Genomic DNA, 19,614 nt, shown 5'->3' on the forward strand with positions numbered 1-19,614 from the left:
CCAGCTCCAGGCGGCGGGGCTTGGGGAGGGAATGCCACCTCCGCTCCCTGGCTCACCTCAGTGGGTCACCCAGCCTGTCTGGGTTGGGGGGAGTGCAATCAAAAATTGTATCTCAAAGGGGTGGGGCTCAGTTCCAAACTTTTTTGGAGCAACCCTCTGAGATGAGTTGGGATAGAGGTGGTGCTCTGTCTCCGAGCCCCGCCATGTGGGGCTGGCCCGAGCTGCCTGGTGTCGCTGCTTGCCCCCCTGAACGTTCCTCTGTGCCCCCTAATGGGGCATGCCCCACAGTTTGGAAACCTCTAGAAGCTGTTGCTAAATAGAAGGCAGAAATCTTGGGGGTGCATTTGACCTTGTGTGCCCCCCACATGTTGCCTCTGGGGGTACGCGGTAGACTACATTATTTGGAAAGGGGTACGCAGCCTAAAAAGTTTGTAAACTACTATTCTAAAGAATTCAGCCATGTCATATTATCATTGAAACAGAGGAAACACTTCACAGTTCAAACTAAGACACAGAGTAAATTTATTACCTAGGAAAAAAGACATAAAACACATGCTATTACTTTACATTCCCTGTGGAGCAAATTGATTACTACACAAACATAATGGCTGGTCTTTTTCACTGCTCTTTCACACTCGAGGAATGCAAAAGGGTAAGCCAGGACATTAAGTGGCTTCTCTTGTAACATGAAACTCAGATATAGCATGCATATGAGCAAAGCACTTGCGTATGGCTCATCACAAATAACCCTGCAATGATGATCATACTTCGCTATTGACGGAAAGATGATACGGCTAATCAGTCACACTGAAACAGCTCTCCTAATGGCTTGCATTATTTCATACTTAAGGCATCCAGACTATGTTGCTAGCAAACAGCTCTACCTTATTAGGATGAGACAGAGTTCCTTTCACAGAGACTACATTTTCCTGTGTTGCAGGAGAGACTGATGGATAGTTAGCACACTAAACCAAATCTCACTTTTTTTCTACCAAACTGGTTATACAGTTACAGTATAAACTGTAATCTGCTTCCAGTAAAAGATAGGCTGCCATTTCTTTAGGTATAATTGTTTTCCTTCCATCTCAACTCCTGTTCATTGCCATCTATGGATGAATAGCTACACTGTTGACATTATTTAGGTCTGCTTGAGCCTCTTCTTCCCTAGAGAGAGGTTCCGCTTGAGTCTTTTCTTCACTATCTGTTCTGCCATAAGAAGAACAAACTCTTTATCAGCGGGGTCTTCTCAAGCGACTTCAGTAGTATTGCTATGCTACTTGGAACAAGCAATCTTGTGACATGATAGATATTCTGTATGCATGAACCTCAACTCTGCAAGTAATCAGGAGTACAGTATTACATATAGCATATATCAGCGTTTTTTAAAGTTCAGGTCGCGACCCAGTACTGGGTCACTCTGGTCATCACCGCCAACCAGGACATTAAAAGTCCCATTGGCAGTGCTGCCCAGCTAAGGCAAGCTGGTGCCTTCCTGTTCCAACACCGCACTGCGCCCCAGAAGCGGGCAGCAGCGGGTCCGCCTTCTCGGCAGGGAGTGCCAGAGGCTCCATGCGCTGCCCTTGCCTCGAGCACCAGCTCCGTACTCCCTGGCGGTGTCGGGAAGCGGTGCCTGTGGGCAAGAGTCACGTGAAGCCGCTTGTATGCATCTGCCTAGAAGCCGGCCCTGGTGCTGGCTGCTTCCAGGGTGCAGTGCAGTCTGCAGTCCGGGATGCAGAGACAGGGAAGCCTGTCTCTGCACCCCAGCTGCGCTGCTGACCGGGAGCCGTCGGAGGTAAGTCCGCACCCCGACCCAGTGACTCAATCCCCAGCCCTGAGCCCCCCTAAACCTGGAACCCCTTCCTGTACCCCAAACCCCTCATCCCCAGCCCCACCCCAGAGCCTGCACCCCACAGAGCCCTGACCCCCTCCTGCACCCCAACCCTCTGCACTAGTCCAGAGCCCCCTCCCACACCCTGAACCCCTAACTCCTGGCCCTACCCCGCAGCCCTCACCCCTGCACCCCAACCCTCTGCCCCAGCCCTGAGCCCCTCCCACACCCCAAACCCCACATCCTGAGCTCTGTTGAGTCAGGACATCAACAATTTTCTTCAACTGGGACCCCAGAAAAAAAGTTCGAAAACCACAGGCCTAGATGTTATTTGCGTATATGGAATGTATTTGCATTTCAGTTTTGATGTTAAGCATATGTCTACTTTTTTTGGCAGCTATGAATCTTGGACTTAAAAAAGCCTTAAATGATACAAATTCCAGGCTCCCAATTTACCAGATCAATCTAAAAAAGGTAATAACACCAAAACAGTTCGCAAAAATGAGTTGTGATCTGCTTGAGAATTGTAGGGTTTTTCCAGCAGATCACAAATCTACTTTTGTTATTACCAGTACCATAGCAGAGGGCTTCCATAAACTGGGCTTCCATATCAGGAGAGAGATCCAGATGCACTATGGAAGTTATGTTCTTGGTCTCCAACTACGGATTGTCTAACACGTAGATCAGAAATTTAATGTCAGTAAGACCTAATGGTGGATCTCTTAACTATCTGTGGATCTGTGCAACACGAAAATTCACCCTAGTATTGAAATCAATGGAGTCACACTATGGATTATTTCAGTATAGAGCAAGCTGTTCAGATGATGTTAAATGTCATACTTCTACTGAAATCAGTCGGAGAGACTTCCCAGAGCAGCCAATAGCCCAGTGGTTAGGGCACTCAGGGCTTGTCTACATTACCGGCTGGATCGATGGGCAGCAATCGATCCAGCGGGGGTCGATTTATCGCGTCTAGTCTCGACGTGGTAAATACACCGCTGAGTGCTCTCCCGTCGACTCCAGTACTCCACTAGGGCGAGAGGTGCAGGCAGAGTCGACGGAAGAGCGTCAGCCATCGACTTACCGCAGTGAAGACACCATGGTGAGTAGATCTAAGTACATCGACTTCAGCTACATTATTATGTAGCAGAAGTTGCATAACTTAGATTGATCCCCCCAGTGTAGATCAGGTTCAGTATATAAGACACCCCGTTTCAAGTCCCCACTCTGCTTGATTTGGCGTGGGGACTTGAACCTGGGACTCCCATATCCCAGGTGGGTCTCTACTCTGGAGTGTGTTTTACAAAACTTTTTGAAAGGTCTAGTTTTAACCTCCTTTTTTGGGGAGGGGTGCAGGAGACACAGAGGGTGGAATTCTTGTTTTCCAGCCAGCCCTATTTAGAACATAAGTTTGAAGAGTTGTTGACCATGACTTTGTGGTCAACATCAATAGGAACAAGTCATAGAGAGTACAGTGTCAGCTGGACTGAGACCCACTCATTTCCCATAGGCTACCAAACAGCTGTCGAATATCAACTTCCAACTACTTCTGAAATGAGCTAGAATTGAAACAATGCCCTAAATTGCTGATATTTTGCTCTAAAATACAAACAAAATGACAGTGCTGAAAATATAAGTATCATTAGATAAATTCTTCAGTCATTCTAATCACCATGTCCTATCACCTCAAAACCTAAACATTTTTTAAAATTATAATTGTATTAATTTATTAAAGACAAGTAAGTCAGTGATAGAATAAAGGTGAAATATTTTTGAAGCCCCCCACTGAATACAAAAAAATCTGCAACCTCTTTTGCGGTCACTGTGTGAGTTGCCTCTTTTGCCACCTCTTGGGATTCATCTTGGTGCTGCAGCACTTAGCTTCTTTTCTGAACCCTTTTTGTGGGGACTCATTTGGCAGATTGCCAGAGCAAAAGAATGCCTTCCCAGACTCATAATCATAGGAGATGTTCTGTTGCTATGACCTTTTCACAGTTATTTTTTTATCTATACTTTTTTACTTTACAGCTTTTGTTCTCTTAACTTTTCCCAGGGACATTCCACAGTAGGCTTTCACCAAAGTTAAAGAGAATTTGAAGTTACACCCATAACTTCCTTAAATGGATTCCAAAGAGAATGCATAATCTGTTAATTTTTGGCTCACTCTAACATACTATATCTTTGTGAGCTTCAATATTTTTTATATTAGCCACCAAACAAATGAGCAGTGTATAAGATCCCTGCATTGCATTTACTATTTAGAACTTTGTTAAGCATACTCGAAAGCACAAAGTCTGCCAACTGACTGTGATCCCATTTTATATGAAGGATGTGCTTTTATTTAATAACAGGTAAAAGAAAACCTCAAGCAGATAGTTTATGGGATTGTTCTACTAAAGTCTTAAGCCCTGATCCTGCAACATGACCATAAGGATGGACCCCTGCACTCACGGTGAGCCCCCTGACTTCAATGGGACTCTGTATGGTGCCAGTGGGGTTGTGTGGCTCATTCTCTTTGCAGGATTGGAGGCTTCAAGAAGAAAGAGTTGTGTATATCATGACAAATATGGGGAGTAATACAAAGAGTAAAAGAGGAAAAAGGTGATGTTGAATTAAGGCAATATGGAGTTTCTTTACTTGTTTAAAACTTTGCCAACTACCAAATTCTTATTTCTGCACTGTAGTGTTTAGACTAACAGTTACATCAGTAAAAAAAAATAAAGGTGTAAATACAGCTATTTGCTTCTACTTCCAGTTAAGTTTGGTACACAAAACAAAGCTTCATACATTGTTACCATGTTGCGTGCAGAAAAGATGAAATATGCTTAAAAACAAACTGATGCTTCATACAAACTTTGAATTCCTTTCCATTTAGAGACCTAACCCTTACTTATTTCTTGTATTTTTCTTTTTTAATTGTTACAGACACTTACATAAAAACAGGAGTTTGGTATGAGTTCATCAGTAATAATCCTCTGGATGCTTTCATAAATTTGTAGGGGCAAAACTGGCTTCCATTGTAAAGCCAGTTACAATGAAAAATGGGTTTAGTCTGAAAATGCCAGGGTTCCTATGAAGTTGAAAGAGAATATTTTTTTCAAATTTGAAGAAAACTAATCAAACTGTTGCTGGATTACAAATCATTTACAAAAATTACCCTGATAAGAAAGTTTGCTTCTTGTCTAACAATTGCCTCCCTCTCACTCACAAATGGCCTCTTCATACTTTCCATGTAATTACATTTTCCTTAAACTCATGCACCACTTTGTCTGAAGAAAGTAGTTTGTAAGTAAACAAAATCTTCTTCTTTTTTTTTTGCTGTGGATAGTGTTAGGTCCACTTCTGCTCCCATTGATTTTAATAAGTTTTGGGCTTGATTCTAATCCCATTAGTACCTATGAGAATTTTTTGCCCTTGATTTCAGTGGGAAGCAGAGTTGGGCATGATACGCGTGCGTGTGTCTATGACTATGTTGCAGTTTAGAGAGAACATAAAGGTGTTATTCTATTAGACAACTAACAGAGTTCTCCCTTTAGTTTGAGGCCTGTACTTCTGGCGCTAAAGGGCCAGTGTTCCAGTCTTGGCTCTGCAGAGGTGTAATTTATTATGGGGCTCAATCATTTTGATATATTTATTTTACACTTTCTACCAACCTTGGGAGTAAAGGCAGGCTGAATTGCGCACAGTGGTAAACACATGACTGGCTTAATTAGAACTTATATAGAACTCTCACACCTTGCCGGATATGCTTGAATGAGCCAAGCATCTTAGCTACCTTTATCATCTTGGATAGTACTACTCATTCTTTCAATTTAATAATCAGGTGATCTCTCCATCCCACATACCTAATTTAATAATTAGGTGATCTGTCCATCCTACTTATTTAATATTTTAAATAAATTGTGTCTTCATTTACCATCACACCATTAAAAAAAGCCTGTGAAATTCTCAAATACACGAACAAAGAAAAACAACAACAACCCTGCCCTGGATAAGGTGACTAAATAGTATGAATGTCATTTCAGCATCTGTAAAACTCAAGCACTTAAAAGCATTTTAATGAATTGTTAAGGACACCATGAATTCTACATAGGGTGACCAGACAGCAAGTGTGAAAAATCGGGATGGGGGTGGAGGGTAATAGGAGCCTATATAAGAAAAAGACCCAAAAATCGGGACTGTCCCTATAAAGTCGGGACATCTGGTCACCCTAATTCTATGCTGCCCATGGGACAAGTAACATTGTTTTATCATGTGGGTAATGTAACATTTATTATCTTAACTATTCCATTCTGTGCTTGAATCTAGGTTTTGTAAATGATGTTGTAGGTTACTGAATTGTCACTTAGCAACTTCAACAGTTTTTTCTAAACAAAGTTTTTTGGGCTTGTAATCACTTCCAGAATAGCCAGTTTGGATGAAACAGAACATTTGGATGAAATTCTTCCCTATGTAACTCTTACAAAGTCAGACAGGGGTTTGACTTTATGACTTAATAAATGTTCTGTGAGCAGAAGCCAAAGATATATTAATATTTATTTTCTAGAGTTAAAGAAAGCTAGATAATCTACGTCTTAAAAGTGAATGTTTATAAAGGTAGTGTCGGAATGAATAGTCTTATCCTTGAAGGGGGTTGTTTAGTTTGGAACTTGCTGTGACTGATAGAAGCCCTCTGTCCCCAAGGGAGCTTTCAAATATTGCACCACTATTTGTCTTAGTATCTCCTGTTATAACCCAGTCCAGTCCCACGCTTTGAATGGACACCAGTCCCTTAATGATTGGATCCGGATCTTTTGGCAGGTTTAGAACCAAGAGCTGTGGAGGCTCAGGGTCTCCAATACTCCCTCATTGTTACCAAGAGAGACAGATGAAGAGGTACCTCACCAGTCTGGGGTTCTGAGGTCCCACAGGAAGTCCTATCAGAATACCCAAGACCTAGGAGCACGTGATTGGCTCCCACTGCTACTTAAGCTAGGAAGTGACCCAGATGGTCTGTCTGCGTAACTGCACAGACTCTCTGTTGCTGCTGCATTGGACTTTGCTCTTTGCCTGTCCCTCATGATCTACAGCCAACTTTTGCTCCCATTTCCTGCCTTGCTCCTGCTCTGTGCTTGATCCTTGCCTTATGTTTGGTTCCTACTGCTACACGTCACTCCTGACCATCAGCTATCAATCCCAGCTCCGACCAAGGCTCTCGGCTTTGAGCATTCGGCCTCTGACCCTTGACTCCAATTCCTGGCTCTGACTCTGCTTGACTCTTGGCTTTGGCATCCAGTTTCTGACCCTCTATTCCATTTCCTGACTCCTGCTTCAACTGCTAGGCCAGACTCCTGCTCTGACTGCTAGATCAGACTGCCTATGTCTTGATTCCTAACAGGATCCAGCTACTGAACCCATGTGCTTCTAAGTCCCCTGAATCTGGATAGTGACTGATCAGTGCTTCTAGCTCTGGGTCTCTCAAGTTCACTCCTAAGTGCAGAGCCAGTGTCTGACAGCCTTCTTGGGAAGTGGGACCCTACATTCCAGCCACCTAGACCCTAGAACCAGTGGCACATCCCTCCCAAGCCCCCAAGTTGCTTAGGCACACTCTGCCCTGTTCCCCCCCACCATGACCAAATCCATTTGGCAGTGGGACCTCTGGTTTTCTAGTTGCACTCTTCAGGGACAACATGGCATAAAGCAAGGAAACACGGGCCTTTCAAAGGAATTTCTTATCCACAAACACTTTACTCTTAAAAAGCACAGAGAGTTAAAGATCTATGGAAAGCAACAAACTCTTGAATGCAATCCCCCTCAGTGTCATTATAAGCAGTGTGAATCCTCAGGTTTGGTTATCTACCTTATGGGAAGCCAGTTCCCTCCTACTTCCACTCTTTCTAGCTGGGTCTTCTCTTTCTGGCATTGAAGTGGTTTCCTTGGCTTAGACAACATTTCCCTTTTAAAAAACAGCCTCTGACCCTTTTCTGTGCTGGAACTTTGCTAGGGAACCTCCAGGCTCCAAACTCCACTTAGGCTTCTTGGTAGATGACCAGTATAGACAATTACATTTTTGGTGACAATAGATGCCTGTGTTTAACTGGAAAAGCAGTAGTAGAAAACTTAGATGGGTACATACTGAATAAATACATTTGGCCAATAGATGAAATCGGGTGTTGTATTTGAGACTGGAGTGGGACACTTAAGAAAGCATGTCCCCCTCTTCCCACAAAAAAACATCCATGAGCCAGCCATGTACCCCTATCACAGTTCATCCAATGAGGCAGACAAGAGAACATCTGAAAACACATTTGTAACTGGAGCTAACCAAGTATACACAACTACAAAGCTGTGTGTGGTTGACAGAGATTGCAGTGAAGATGCAGACCAGTAAATACTCTAAATGCATTCAATATATAAGAAAAAGGTGCTTCCATATAACAGGGAGAAAGTAGCTAAAATTCATCAGAAAAACTCTTCACAATGAACAATTCAACTAGCTTTACTGGCTAAGATAGTTCTAATTAGATTGGGCCTTCTTTAAGGGCCTGATCCAATTCCCATTGCTTCCAAAGGGTGTTGAATTTGGTCCTAAGTAATAGCCCTGAAAATCCAATATTGTCTCATTTCCATGTGCCCTAGCTTTTAGATAGGGTCCTATACCATATCCCTTACTCACTAATCCTCATGTGCATGGAATTGCAATGAAATCAATTAATGAGACTAAAAGTTTCAGGAGGGGCTTTTGTAATTTTAAAACAACAATAGTTTGCAATATTATCTAAAATTTTACTCCACACATAGCTTCATGAAAAACTTTTGTTTTAATACAGGTCCTGGACAGAAAACAATCTTACTTTAACATACTTCATTATAATGCAAACAATATAGAATATGTAGTCTAAAATAGCAGATAACACTGAGCAATCATCATTTAAGTTTTATGAAACAGCATTGAAACTAAATATAAAGAGAAAAATGCAGCATTTAAAATACAGTGTTCAGTTGTATGGTTCATATTGTCACAAGGTACACCTGAAGTTCTGTCTCTGCTGCCTTTACCAGCTACTTTCCAATTTTTATGAGCTGAACATTTCACATCTCATTGAGATGAAATTAGATATGCAAAGTGTCAACACCAAGGCAAATGACTTCATTATCATTTTTTAAAATAACAGAAAGGGGTTTTAAAATGTCTTAAATATTTAACATTAGAAAGTAACTACCAGATTTGTACAGTAGGATTCAATAAACACATTCAATAAGCACATTTTCAAAATAGTTGACAAACATTTATTCAATGTTTATAACCAATCCATTTCTGAGGCCAGTAATCAGTATAAATTAATTATATCCATTTTATAGATGGGAAAAATGAGGCAGAGAGATTAAGTGACTGTGACACAAGATCAGAAAAGCAATTAAAGTAGGAGTCAGGATTAGAATTTTTGTGCTCTAAGTCTCCCAGTTGAGAGCATAACTCATTAGACCACACTTCTTTTTATGAAATTGTTTTATGGATTAATCTTGTAAAGGGCTGAGCCCCTTAATATGTCAACTCACGAGTCAAATAAATAGGGAGCTTGTGTACTAATAAAAGTTGCTGTGCATAGTTTCAATTATACATAAGCAGTAATTACTCTCCTTGACATTTAAAAAAAATCAATGTTTTTAAATACAACCTGTTGAAGTGAATGCTAAGGGTAATGCATATTTTAGTATGAAAATCAGTTGCAGGGTAAATCATTCAATACTCAAAAAGAGAAACCCTTTGTGACAAGATCTCTGATACCATTGTAGTAGTAGACCTGTTGGGCAAATTTTAAATCTTTACTGTTGGTTTTTAGTGCATGCTTTTGTGCAATGCCTGAACCAAGTGACATTGCTCTAGCCTGCTCCCCTTGTCTATTATAGTCCTTAGCAGAATTCAGTCTTGGCCTCTCATGCAATGAAAAAAGGAAATACTTAAAACAGTCTATTTTTATGTCACCATGGTGGATCCGCTGTCAAAGTTTCAGCATGCTATCATTCCTGTTGCTCGGGCTCATGGGACTCTCTCCTAGTATATGTCCACCACATGAAGACTCAGATAATAGTGCTAGTGTTGGCTGCCAACCTGAGAAATGGACTGAACCAAGTACCTACTCACCTTTCCTTCCCACCATTAAGGGAGCTGGGTTGTGGAGGGAAACATTTGCAACACAATAACTTTTAATTACAATCAGTGACCGCAAAGTTCCTTCTACATCTCCAAAGTCAAAAAGCAAGCTGATTCACTCTTTCCTTATAACAAACTTAGTCTTAATGGTTCATTTGGCTCTGTAGAGTGAAAAAAAATATATAAGAAGCAAGTTATAAAGATTTATATGCAATCTGTTGCTTATCCAAGCTAACAGCTGGTGTAACAAGCTTTAGCATTTTCAGATGCAACAATACAAGTTTTCCCTTAATTTGCTGCAGACAGCAGACATCTCTGGCTTGCAGAGTGAAACAGTGTAGAGTGAGATGAAAAACACTCTGAACCTCTCCAGTCTCTGCTTTATTATTTCTTGCTTTTCAATTGCTTTTGTGACAACTGCCAATTTAGTGTTATCTGCTAATTTAATTAATAAAATATTTACTCCATTTGTCATCATTAATGGAACTGTTGAGTAAGATCCACACCCAATGGGATAACACCCTTCCTCCTCCCCTCAGTTCAAGTGACTTCCAATTTGTTAAGGTCCTTCAGAGCACATTCCCGTCCAATGCAATTTGAACAGATTTTTCAAATAGGATTGAAGGCTGCTCCGCTGATCTGACGCCACCAGGCAATCCCCCATATACCAGAGGTATTTCTTGGGGCTGGTGAAGCTTGTACTGTGACCTCTGTATGGCTGCAGAGACAGTTTATGGGAGCCATAGCAGAGGCCAGAATCAGGTTCATTTGACTTTAAACTTGAGAATTTACTTTGGAACATTTCTAACTCATTTATATCTGAGCCTTCAGTATCTGAGTCAGTGTAACAATGAGGCGTCTCTGTTCTTGTTATTTGTATCTCTGATGGATAGTTATTTAATTGTTTTCCCGGACCACACAACAGGGTAGTAGTTTCAGTAGAGGTGTATAGCTCTTCGCCTTAAGCAGTGGCAGTGTGTTAAAGTTATCCAGTGTTGGAACTTGCCTGCCTCATTGGTTGTGTAAGGTTCTTGATTCACTGAAGTTTGTAAAACACTTTGAAATCCTTTGAGTGGCTGTAGACACACCTGTTGTTATTATATTTCAAATGGTGGAACTGTAATAAGATTGTAAGTCTTGGTTTGTTTTAGTGTCACACAAGAGACTCGGTAATCTTCCTGCTGCATTTTGTGCTTGGAGAATTTATTTTTAAAGAGTCTTCACGTTGGTCCTGCCCATAGGCAATGTTCTGCAGTGCTGGGTGGGAGAAGCACATTCAGTTGCCAGGGCCATTCTCCTCTTCGTCAAGATAGTGGTGCTTCGTGCTTTGAGTCCTCTGAGAGGTGAAAATGTCTTGTATTCCTCAGCTCTGATTTCTCTGTACAGTTAAGTAGCAGCATTAATGGGCTCCAAAGGGAATCTCATCCTTTTTGCAGGATCATGGCCATGACAAGCAATCTGAAAGATCATTGTAGCCTCAACATGGGGCCTTGAGAGAGCGATCAAATGAATATTACAAAAACCTTGCAAATAATATCAAGACAGCTGGTTAATATCAGCTGAACATAATTATAGTAAACACAACTTTAAATCACAACTGTTGTGAAAAATAAGTAAAGTAAATTGTGACAGAATTATTTAGTTAAAGGTATATTTACTGGATTCTCACTAACGTTCTAAGATTGTCTTCAGCCTTGTACATTTGGTAGTCCTTTGGGTACCTACAAGTGGTAGCTGCTGTTACAAAACTAGATCCAACTCTCATCTAAAAGCTAGCTTGTGCACAAACTGTCCAGCTTCCTCTGTTTATTGAGTGATGGGCCAGGAGATTCCAGATTTTCTTCAGAAATGTGGAATGCTGAAAAAGGATCTATTGTACATCAAAGTCGACAGTTCCTCCTTGTCTGAGCACTATATGCCTCTTATGCTGCTGAGTATGAAAGGAAAGATGGTCTTTCCTATGGCTATGAAATGGGAAGGGCTCAACTTTCAAATTCAGACTCTAAGGTTAGGTATCAAACCCCACTTTTGGGGTATGAATCAGCACTTACTAAAACAGGAATTTACATGTATCAGGGTCAGGGGACAAGATGTAAAATAACATTGGGAAGATCAGCATTCTGTTGCATCAGAAGTCATGCAGGATTTGCTATGGAGAGGGTATGAAGTTGTGGAGAATGGCTATTACCCATGGCCCACCACTTCCTACACATGAAGCTCATACCATGTGTAGCACCTGTGCAGACAATTCTGTTGAGCCGGGGAAGTGGGTGGGCATGGATCTTTTCTCCCTGTCTTTCATCACCTTCACCACAAGAGATGAATGAGAATACACCTCTTTAATTTTAGAAAAGGAAATGTTTTTTTCTCCTTTATAACTCAAAATGAAAAGTGTAAAGTACTCATTATCTCCATAAGCCTTAGGACCTAAGGTCATGGTTAGAGCTGGTTGGGTATTTTCCACCAAAATGATTTTTGAAAATGTAGCTTCCACAAAATCAAAATTTTGTGTTCAGGACCCACTTTTTTTAAAGTCCCTCCAATTGGATCAGTATGCATGTTCAGCATGCCCCTCCTGGCCATCCATGTCTCTCTTGCATGGGAGTGTCCATTAAAACCCATCAAAGTTACATTTCATTAACGTTTCATTAACTTTTACACAAGAGTCTTTGATCAGAAGTCCCATATGGGGGGAAGACCATATGATTATTATTGCCTCATTATGTTCTGGGAGTTTCCTTCCAATCTTCTGTCTCCAAGGTTATGTTACGTTAAAACCCACCACAATATTCATGGTGATCAGCTTTTGATCTTGTTCCTGTCTATCAGTGCTAGTTCATACCTCCTTCTATCTATCTGGGGTATTTGTATAGCCCCCATTACCACAGAGTTTGAGCCATTCACAATCTTAGAATAAATAAATTGAAGACCCCTATGAGGCAGGGAAGTACTATTACCCCCTCTTTGCAGATGGGAAATTGAGGTACAGAGAGGCCAAGTGACTTTCCCAAGATCACAGAAGAAGTCTGTGGTGAAGCAGAAACTTGAATCCACTCTAGTGCACTAATTACTGGAACCATCCTTTCTCTCTGCATGCATCCGGTTTCTTTCTGGCACCATAACAAATACATGACTGACGGACTCTTAATCCTCTGTCACATGCCTAAATGTGCATTTAGTGGCTGAATTTTAGACTCCTACTTAAAAAAAATCTCAGCTATATAAAATTTCTGCATATAGACTCCAAAAAGATATTTCTCAAGAATGTTGATAAGGGAAAACCAAAAAGACTTAAATTTCAAGGGAAAAGTTATGGACCAAGTTCTTTGCTGGTCTAACTGATTTAATCTCCAACATGCATATATTATTTTCAAGTTGCAATAAGGCTAATTTCAATTAATAAACTGGATCTTGTATTTGTTTACTGTATGTTTTATTAGAGAAGTTCCATTTTAAATAAGTATATTTTATTTATGGGTTTTTTTAAATATTCAGTTGTTGGCGCTGTTGACATAGTCCTATTAAAACTTTCCAATTTTAGTGAAGCAAGAATTTTTTATCTGTGATTCAAAGTTCTTTAAAAAAAAAAAAACTAAGGGAAATTTATTTCCTAAGCCTTGCTGATGAAAGAATAATGATTCTTTCATTAGATAACACTTTGTAGGCATATTTTGCTGATACTTCATAGCTGGCACATTCTTTGTCCATCCACAGGCTTGGCCATATGCCAGGCTTATGTAAGCATTTGTAACCCATTTAAATCTGCAGTAGGGTGAGTGATATATTCTCATGTATCTCAGAGTGTGAGCTCATATCTTTGGTTCTTGACAGATCTGAAAGCTTCTGACATCTAGCACAATCTTTCTTGGTACATCTTTCAGACACTGCTCACTAGACTGTCGATATCACATCAGTCCCTTTGGAAACTAAGGAAAATTAATGACGTGTTAAAGCCAATGTTACAGAAGGTTAGAATGTGAGTGCATAGGAATTGAAAGATTGGGGGTTGTTGCCAAAATCAACAAAGAACTAAACTGTAACAAACAATTGAATCTGATGTTGCAAAACAAAATGTTCCTTTTTCCAGTTCATTTAAGTTTTATGGTAGGCTTACCCTAAACTATGATTGTATTAATAGAAGGTGATAAATACTAATGGTTTTTTTTGCTAGAAAAGATTTTGCTCTGTGGTTGTGTTTAGATTTTCAAATGAAGGATCATTTTTCTTCGTACTATCTTTATCTCCTTAAGATGTGTCTGTTCAGAGTCTATTTTCCCCTATTTTGCTATATAAAAACAATATTTAACCTTACAAAAAAAAGTCTTAATTGATTTTTTTCTTCAGCATGATATTGCACTATTGTATATGTAATTTTAAAATTCCTGATGTTCATGTATCATTTCAGCCAGATTGGGATATCCTTATTCAAACTAATATCCTATTACACAAGAAGTCCCATCGAAGTACCCATGAGTACAGGTATCACAGTTTGGCCCTCAATACTTTCCCAAACTAAGTTGAATTGTATTATACAAAATAGAGAAATATTTATTTGTAGTTCAATAGCACCCACAACATACTAACTACTGTCCACCTACATCTGAAATCAAAATCCCTGCTCTGAAGAGCTCATAATCACTGTACAATTACGCCAACACAACTTTGCTACAAGAGTGATTTCAAAACGCTTTGCAGGCAGATGGAAAACCTTCTGCTTCAGTTACTTCAGCCACAGTTTAATGAGGTATCTTCTTTAAAAAACTTAATCCTAGTCATACCACACATCCAAAAATCCTCATACTTGTTTTGCTGTTTCAGTAGCATTGGCTGACAAACACTGTCGTTGTGGTTGCTAAAAGATACCATAAAAAGGAGGTCAGTTTAAGCACAGCTAATCGCACAATGGTTCATTTTATTTCATCTAGTTTATTATCTGTACAATAAACCAGGATTTGCTGAAAGAATAGTTAAGGAATAGGAATTAGTTTTAGATTTTGAATTTTAACTAATATATAGCAAAAAATTGTCTAAATTTAAAAGTACTGATGGTAAACAGCAAGTACTGTGGTAATAATTCCTTTCTCCTAGAAAAGTGTCACTTCATAAAACATGAGTTGGATTGCTAGCTTCATATGTTTGCTCACTGTAAGTAAAGAAATTCAGTAATTGGGAGACTGGAGGGCTCTGATTTGGTAACAGGATACAAAGACTCTTACTTTGAAGTCACAGGACTGAATTTAACTCAGCCTGTAAGCAGCCATAAGTAGTTACTATGTAATAGCTATTGAGAGATTTATTGAGAGCCAAGGTCAGTTCCTCCTGGACAGGTGTTCACTTCAAAAACAAGAAAAAGTCAAAACTAGCATATTTACTGGTCAGCCAAGGGCAAAGACTGAACAGTCATAGACTGAACTCCCCATTCATCCCTAGAAGTGACCCTCTAGCTCTGGGCTGTTGAGAGACACAGTGAGTAGTGTGGAGAGGCTAGTACTGCTGCTGCTTGTACTGTCCATTGTATGTTCTTTGGAAAAACAACAGGATCAAATGATCCACACTACGACCGTTTTGCACCACTCTGGCAGCTCAAAACTGCCTTAAACACAGTTTAAAGCACCTGCCCTGAGGATTCCCCCAGCATGGGGCAATCCTCCAGTGACACAGGGCTACCATGACAGCTCCTAGACGACCCTTTCGGTAGGCCATTCACACCTGCCTTTGTGACTCACTTTCTCAGTCTGAGTCATGCTAGAACCTCAACTAGGCCTTGATATTCAGGCAGAAACAGGGGCAAAGAGGTATTTTTTTTTACCTATCTGTCGCTAGTGAGAAGTGTGCGACCATTCCTTTCAGGTGGAGACCTTGCTACGTATTAGCCTTGCCTTTCTCACTTAGATGTTAGAATACTGTAATGCACTTTATGTGAGGCTATCCCTTAAAGACTGTTTGGCAGCTTAAGTTAGTTGTAGAATGTTTCTGCAGTATTTTATGCATTAGACATATCATTGGTGGTCTATGCTGGCTTCAGATTAGCTTCCGGATAGAGTTTAAGTTGTTCTTGACCTGCCATATAAAGTCCAAAGGTTTGGAGGGAGGGGTTGGCTTTCTTCAGAGGCCATATTTCTCCCCATGCAATGCTGCCACAGGCAGCAGAGGTTTCCAAGCCAAGCACCGCTGATTTGGAAGAGGAAGCTCGTGGTAGGGGATTTTCCTTAATAAAGTCCTTTGCTCCGGTACTCTTCTCGTCCTTTCTTCTTACTCTAATGAAGTCTGGGCCTGTTGATCTTTAGAGTTTGTAGCAAGGCTTAGCTCTGTTCTTGGGACTTTGTGGAGGAGTATGAGCTGTCCAGATATGCTCTATTTGTTTGGGCAAGTTTTTGTTTTAGCCAAAATTGCATGGGTAGCTTTTTGTACTTCTATTGCGTTGTCTCTTTTAAATATTAAAAAACTGTTTGGATCAGTGCTTTAAAGAATCCTAAATAAATAGTCTTTCCCGGATGTTGGCTTCGTTAGGCACAAAAATTCTGAGCGCTAGCAGTGATCAAGTAGGCGCTCAGTGAAGAAAACATCCAAGCAGTAGTTCTGGTCCCTGCCAAACTTTGAGTTAGCTTTGTGTTAATTATGGAAACACTTAGTTTAGGACAAAGATTCTGTTAAGAAACTAAAAAAGACAAATGAAGCACAATGGGGGCAACTGAGGACTAGGAACTGGGTTTGTTAAGTGGCTGGTACTCTTAGCCTTTCCCTCAAATGTTTTTAACTGAGAGAACCACTAGTCTGCATGAAAAGTCTCGCTCAAGATAAAAGTATCAATTTATCCTTATTTCTCTGATGGAAAAATTACCCTTTTACTATTGTTTTGTGTTTGGGTGGTAAAGAAAAAGCCATATACTGTTCTAAGATTTACTTTCCTACTTGGCTAAGGCTATGGAAAGCAGTGCTGCTTAATTAAGTTATTCTTAGATGAAATAGCTCTTTGGTAACTGATTGAAGCTCAAGTATAATTCCCATATCAAAATCTCTGAGTTACATTTATGATTGCTTAACTGCATTCCATATCAGCACAATCACTAAAAATTCAAGAAATCATGGATTTAAGCTAAAATTTTTATCAACTTTACTCTTTATTTACATGCTTTGCCACCCAAACCTCATAATATTCAAACATTCACAGATTCCTTTTCAACCCCAACATATTATCAACTATAGTGCACAAATACAATTCCTTACTATCCAACTATAGTGCCCAACCTGAAACTTCTGTCTGAGGGCTTGGCTACACTTGCAAGTTACAGCGCAATAAAGGAGCCCCGGGCACACTAGCTCACTACCCGTCCTCACTGGCAAGGCACGTAGAGCGCTCTGACTCCGCAGTTACAGTGCTGCTGGTACTCCACTTCGCCTAGTGGAATAACGTTTGCTGTGCCCTTGCTGGAGTGCCGCGGCACCAGTGTAGACGCTCTGGTCCTATAGTGCGCTCTGATTGGCCTCCAGAAGTGTCCCACAATGCCTGTTCTAGCCACTCTGGTCATCACTTTGAACTCTACTGCCCTGCTCTCAGGTGACCAACCATCAGACCTGCCCTTTAAATTCTCTGGGAATTTTGAAAATCCCCTTCCTGTTTGCTCAGCCACGCATGGAGTGCGAATCTCTCCAGGTGACCATGCCTCCACGCGCCAGGCGATCCCGAGTATGGAGCAATGGTGAGGTGCTGGACTTCATCACTGTTTGTGGGGAGGAAGCTGTCCAGTCCCAGCTGCGCTCCAGCCGTAGGAATTATGATACCTTCGGGCAGATATCAAGGGACATGATGGAAAGGGGCCATGACCGGGACACACTGCAGTGCAGGATTAAATTGAAGGAGCTGTGGAATACCTATCGCAAAGCCCGCAAGGCAAACAGCCGCTCCGATGCTGCCCCTGCGACCTGCCATTTCTACAAAGAGCTGGACGCGATACTTGGGGCCAACCCCACCTCCACTCTGAGTATCACCATGGACACTTCAGAGCCCAGTTCAACAAGGTGGGAGGAGGAGGAGCAAAGTGGGAGTGAGGGTGCTGAGGCAGAGGAAGACACTCCGGAATCCCTAAATACATGCAGCCAGGAGCTGTTCTCGAGCCAGGAGAAAGGTAGCCAGTCACAGCGGCTGGTGTTTGGGGAAGGGCAAACACCAGAGGAGGTTCCCAGTAAGCGGCTTTTATTTTGGGAAGGAAGTTATTCGGTGTGGGCTCTTGGGGTGAGGAGGGTTAGGGCTGCATGCATGCCCAGATGCGGAAGAGGGCATTGATGTGCTCTCTCACATCGTGGTAATCAACCTCAGTGATCTCTTCAAAGGTCTCATCCAGAACTTGGGCAATGCACTTGCAAAGGTTTCTCAGGAGAGCCCCTGTGTTCCTTGTCCCAGTAAGGCTAACTTGTCCGTGCCACTGTGCCGTGAGGGGTGGGGGGGCCCTTGCTGCACACAGGCAAGCTGCATATGGGTCAGGGCAGAATCCGCCTTAGAAGACCCTCCCTTGCTTCCCAGGTCACCCTCAGCAGCGAGATATCTTTCAGGATGAATTCCTGTGGAAAATGTGGGGACAGTGTTCAGTATAGGGGCTCCCTGCTGCTGTTGGCTCTCCCCAAAGCACAGAAACCCAGAGAACAGTACAGCCGTGAAACAATCAGTCACACTTGACCCTGTGATTACTCACCATTTTGGGGCTCCTGTGGGTTATGCGCACTTGCATTGGGACGGGCAAATTATGCTATTGTGTAGACTGTTCTTGCCCTTAAGTATGGGGGAATCATTGCTCTGTCTGGTGTGAACAATGCTGCCTCTGTTAAGTGTTGTATTTTGCCTGTACAAGTGCAACCTTGAGATCTCAGCCATCTGTGTTATCACCGGCCAAAAGACTCCAAAGAATCAGAAAGAGGCCACGTAGAGGCAAGGAAGACATGTTGAATGAAGTAATGCAGCATTCAAGTAATGAAAATCGAAAAGTGCAGGAGTGGCGGGACAGTGAAAGGAGGATCTGCCAGCAGAGTGAGGAGCGCCAGCACAAAAGCGCGGTGCTCCGGCAGCAAAGCAAGGATCGGCTGATAAGCATAATGGAGCACCAAGCGGACTCAATCCAGGCGCTCGTAGCCATGCAGGGGGAACACTACCGTGCCTGACCCCCCTGCAGCCCTTGTCCCAAAACTCTTTCCCTTGTGCCCCCATGTCACCTCCAACCCACTTTCCCCAACATCCAGGTTCTTATCGCCACCAGTTGCCTCTAACACCTGTAGCTTCACCACCCAGCCCTGAAAACTATGACCCTTACCCACTGCAATCAACCTCCATCGCCATGCAGTATAGCCATCCTGAAGTGCAGCACTCATTGCACAGCACTCCAGACAGGAAGGCTGAGTATGATAACAGGACATATGCAAATCTGTGATTATACCATTCCCCCCTGCCCTGCCCTTTCTGTTTCCCAAGCAGTTGTGTTTCTTTTCAATAAATGAATTTTCTTTTCAATAAATGGATTTTTTGGCTTTGAAAACATTCTTTATTATTGCATAAAGTAAAAGATACCTTAGCCCAGGAAAGAAACAGGCACTGCAAGTCAGCCTAGCAAACACAGATTCCTACTAACATTGGAACCACTGCACTTCACTCCCGTGCAGGGCA

The 19,614-nt window shown here is 41.7% G+C and overlaps 1 protein-coding gene across 5 annotated transcripts in view; it reads left to right on the forward strand.

Annotated features, from left to right (window-relative positions):
- The window catches only part of PCGF5 (polycomb group ring finger 5), a 149,284-nt gene that overhangs the window by 95,406 nt on the left and 34,264 nt on the right, over positions 1–19,614 (forward strand). The gene's annotated exons all lie outside the window — the stretch shown is intronic.

The sequence above is a fragment of the Lepidochelys kempii genome, chromosome 7 (genome assembly GCF_965140265.1).
Source record: "Lepidochelys kempii isolate rLepKem1 chromosome 7, rLepKem1.hap2, whole genome shotgun sequence".
Taxonomy (NCBI): Eukaryota; Metazoa; Chordata; order Testudines; family Cheloniidae; genus Lepidochelys; species Lepidochelys kempii.